Consider the following 5075-nt stretch of genomic DNA (forward strand, 5'->3'; position numbering starts at 1 on the left):
CTATGAGTCGGAACTGACTCCACGGCACATAACCACCTCCACCACTACCATGTTTAGGAGTCCTGGTGTGGTGCTCTGGGCTAATGCGTCATACCGCAAAGTCATTTGAACTGCAAGGTCGGTGGTTGAAGCTCACCAGCTGCTCCTCGGAAACCCTATACAGGGCTGCTATGGGTCGGAATAGATTCTATGGTACTTAATAACAACAAAATATGTTTAAAAACAAAAATCCTTTGTTGTTGATTTTTTTTTCCTGTCTCATAGAGACCCTGTGGGAAGGCGCAGAACTTCCCCGCAAGGTTCTGGAGGCCGTAGAATTTAGAGAAGCCAACCACCGTATCTTTTTCTTCCTCAGAGCAGCTGGTTGTCTTATACCTTCAACCTTCTGTTAACAGCTCAGTGCCAACAGAGGCTACCCTCACCCTGCCCTCTCTCTCTCTGTCTCTGTATGTAGTAGGTAAGAGAGTGATTCAAAAAGCTCATAGGGAAAATTATATCATTTTTTAAATTCTAGATTTCCATAAATATTTTGAAGCCTATATATATATATATATATAATGGAGTCCTGGTGTGGTGCTATGGGTTAATGCGCCAGACTGCAAAGCCATTTGAACTGCAAGGTGACAGTTTAAGCTCACCAGCTGCTCCTTGAAACCCCTATACAGGGTCACTATAGGTAAAAATTGACTCGACAGCACTTAACAAAAAACAACATATATATAATATATATTGTTGTCTTCTTCTTAAATGCTGTGGAGCGGATCCTGACTCATAGTGACCCTGTATAGGGTTTCTGAGGAGCAGCTGATGGGTTTGAACTGCTAACCCTGCTTTTCAACTGATCTTGCAGTCCAGTGCTTATCCTATACTGCCATAGCAGGTGTTATACAGTGACATGTATGTGTCTATGTATAGTTAGTCAGTTTGTTATATTGTGGTGAGTTTTGTGTTGCTGTACTGTGAAAAGCTATGCCATCAGTATTTCAAATATCATCAGGTTAGACAGGTTTCGGCAGAGCTCCCAGGTTAAGACAGACTTGGAAGAGGACTTTTCAATGTACTTCTAAACAGGTTGGCCAAGAAAACTCTTATGGATAGCATAGCAACAGAAAAGTGTCTGATATAGAACTGGAAGATGACCCCTTAGGTTGGAAGACATTCAAAATACAACCAAAGAAGTGTTGCCTCCTCAAATTAGAGTTTGCCTTAATGATGTAGCTCGAATAAAACTTTGGGAAACCATGATTTGCTGATGTAGCAGGATTCAAAATGAGAAGAAATAAGTGCAAACATCCATTAATAATTATAACATTAAATGCACAAAGTATGAATCTAGAAAAATTGAAGAGATTGTCAAAAATGAAACAAGTCATATAAAGATCCCTGTGTTTAGTGTTAGTGAGCTGAAATGGACTGGTATTGATCATTTTAAAACAGAGAGTCATATCGTCTGGTATAGTATACTGGAAATGAAAACTTAAAGAGAATTGGTGCTATATTTATCATCAAAAAGAACATTTCAAGATTTATCCTGAAGTACAACCCTGTACTGAATGGTTTAAAATCAGAAAAGGTATGCACCAGGGTTGTATCCTTTCACTATACTTATTCAACCTCTATGCTGAGCACATAATCTTAGAAGCTGGATTGTATGAAGAGGAATGTGGTAGCAAGATTGGACAAAGATCTGTTAACAACCTGTGATATGCAGATGACACAACTTTGCTTGCTGAAAGCAAAGAGAACTTAAAATACTTACCAATGAATATCAAAGACAACACTTTTTTATGGGTTAAAAATAAAGACAACAGAAATCCTTCCACTGGACCGATAAATAACATCATGATAAATACAGAAAAGATTGAAGTTGTCAAAGACTTTTATGTTGCTTGGATCCACCATCAACATTCATAGAGGCAACAGTCAAGAAATCAAATGACATAATGCATTAGGTAAATCTGTTCCACAAGAACTCATTAAAATGTTTAAGAGAAAAGCTGTCAGTCTGAGGACTAAGGTGCCCTTGACCCAAGCCATGGTATTTTTAATTGCCTCATGTGCATATGAAAGTTGAACAATGAATAAGGAAGACCGTAAAGCGTTGATGCATTCAAGTTATAGTGTTAGAAAATAATATTAAAGGCATCATGGACTTCCTGAAGAACACACAAATCTATGTTTGAAGAAGTAGAGTCAAAATGCTCCTTGGAAGCGAGAATGATGTCAGTTTGTCTTTCATACTTTGGGCATACTGTTAGGAGGACGTACTGGAGAAGGGCATCATGCTTTGTAAATTGGACAGTGGCAGCAGCAATGAAGTTAAGCATAGCAATGATTGTGAGGTTGGCACAGGACTGGGCAGTGTTTCATTCTGTTGTGCAGAAGGTCACTATGAGTCAGAACCAACTTGATGATGGCTAACAACAACAACATAATGCTATCAGTGATAGGATAATATTGATACATCTACAAAGAAAACCAATTACTATGACTAATTTTCAAATGTATGCACCAACCACAAAAGTCAATGAATTTGAGTAATTCTACCAATTTCTGCTGGTGCTATGGGCTAATGCATCCAACTGTAAAGTTATTTGAACTGCAAAGTTGATGATTCAAGCTCACCAGCTGCTCTTTGGAAACCCAATATAGGGTCACTATGGGTTAGAATCGACTCGACGGCACTTAACAACAACAACAATCAATTTCTGTAGTCTGCAATTAATCAGACCAATAATCAAGTTATATTGATAATTCACAGTGAATGTTGGAAACAAAGTTAAAGGGTTATAATTTAACAATAAATGATGCCAATGATAGTGTGATAGAATTTTGTAAGATTTATTCACTGCAAACACCCTTTTCCAACAACATCAATGGCAACTATGCTCATGGGCCTCACCAGATAGAATGCACAGGAATCTAGTCAATCTGTGTAAAGAGATGATGGAGAAGCTAAATATCATTAGCAAAAAAGGGGCCCAGGGCCAATTATGGAATAGACTATTAATTATTCATATGCAGTGAATACGTTGAAGCTGAGGAAAATTAAAACAAGTCCATAAGAACTAAAATACAACATTGAGTATATCCCACCTAAATTTAGAGATCATCTCAAGATCAGATTTGATGCATTAGACACTAATGACCAAAGACCAGAAAAGGTATGGGATGACATCAAGAGTGTTATACATGAAGAAGGCAAAAGGTAATTAAAAAGACAGAAGACAAAGACTTTTAAATAAAGAGAAATTAAAGAAATTGGAACAAATGATGAAGTAAAAGACTTGAGCAGAGAAAAGTAGATTAAGAAAACAAAGTGAAGTATTGTAATGAAATGTGCAAAGACCTGTAGTTATAAAACCAAAAGAGAATACCACAGCTTGAGGAATCAAGCTGAAGAACTGAAGAAAAAATTCAGTCCCCACTTGTGATATTAAAAGGTTCTAGGGATAAAATATTGAACAAATCAGAAAGGATCAAATGAAAACACAGTTACTACTCCTAAAAAAACTGATCAATGTTCAACCATTTCAAAAGGTGCATATGATCAAGAACTGATGGTATTGAAGGAAGAAGTTCAAGCTGCACTGAAGGCACTGGTGGAAACAAACTTCAAGGAATTGATGGAATACCGACTGAAATGCAGCAGCAAACTAACACAGCGCTGGAAGTACCCAGTGGTTTATGCCACATTTAGCTAAACAACTGGAAAAGACCCATATTTGTGTCCATTCCAAAGAAAGGCAGCACAACGAAGTCAGAAATTGTTGAACAACATCATTAATATCACACTAAAGTAAAATTTTGCTAAGGATAATTCAAACACCTTTGCAGCAGTAAATTGACAAGGAGCTGCCTGAAATTCAACGTGTATTCAAAAGAGGGCTTGGAATGAGGCAAATCATTACTGACATCAGATGGATCTTGTCTGACAGCAGAGAATATCAGAAAAATGTACCTGTGCTTTGTTGAGCATGCAAATGCATTTGACATCATATGTGATGTCATCATATGTGAATCGTAGCAAACTATGGATAATATTGCAAAGAATGAGAATTCCAGAACATATAACTGTGCTCACATGGAAACCTGTATGTAGGTCAAGAGTCAGTTGTTCTGACAGATCAGGGGGATACTGAGTGGTTAAAAATCAGGAAAGGTACATGTATGGGTTTTATTATTTTACCATACTTATTCAATATGTTTGGGGAACAAAGAATCCAAGAAGTTGGACTACATAAAGAAGAACGTAGCATCAGAACTGAAGGAAGAATCATTAGCAGCCTTTGATATGCAGAAGGCAAAACCTTACCCACTGAAAATAAAGAGGGCTTGAAGCACTTACTGATGAAGATCAAAGTTCTTTCAGTATGGATTATATACCTTAACATAAACAAAATACAAATCCTCACGAATGGATAACTAATCAACATCATGATAGATGGAGAAAACATCGATGTAATTGATTTGACTTGGATCTTTGTCAATGTTCATGGAATTAGCAGTCAAGAAAACAAATGGTATTGTATTGGGCAAGTCTTTTGCACAAGACCTCTTTAAAGTATTAAAGAGCAAAAATATCACTTAAAGACTACAGCACATGGGGTCCAGGCCATAGTATTATCAATCACCTTATATGTATGTGAAAGCTGGACAATGAATAAAGAAGATAAAGAAGAATTGATGCATTAGAATTATAGAGTTGGAGAAGAATATTAAAAAGACCACGGACTTCCAGAAGAACAAACAAATCTCTCTTGAAAGAATTACAGCTAGAGTACTCCTTAGGAACAAAGATAAGGCAACTTGGTCTCACACACTTTGGGCATGTAATCAGAAAGGATCAGTCCCTGGAAAAGGACATCATGTTGGTAAATTAGAGGGTCAGTGAGAAACAGAAAAACCTTAAGAAGATGCTACAACAATGTATTCAAATATAGCAATAATTGCAAGAATGGTACAGAATCAGGCTGTTGTATTGTATTATTGTATTTAGAGTCTTTATGAAAAGGCATTATGTCCTGAGGAAGTAGTCGCTGGAGAAGGATGTCATGCTGGGTAAGGTGGAGGGT

The 5075-nt window shown here is 37.1% G+C and overlaps 1 protein-coding gene across 1 annotated transcript in view; it reads right to left on the reverse strand.

Annotated features, from left to right (window-relative positions):
- Nucleotides 1-5075, reverse strand: part of HS6ST3 (heparan sulfate 6-O-sulfotransferase 3) — a 1119743-nt gene that overhangs the window by 25664 nt on the left and 1089004 nt on the right. The gene's annotated exons all lie outside the window — the stretch shown is intronic.

The sequence above is a fragment of the Chrysochloris asiatica genome, unplaced genomic scaffold (assembly GCF_000296735.1).
Source record: "Chrysochloris asiatica unplaced genomic scaffold, ChrAsi1.0 scaffold00005, whole genome shotgun sequence".
In the NCBI taxonomy this organism is placed as follows: domain Eukaryota; kingdom Metazoa; phylum Chordata; class Mammalia; order Afrosoricida; family Chrysochloridae; genus Chrysochloris; species Chrysochloris asiatica.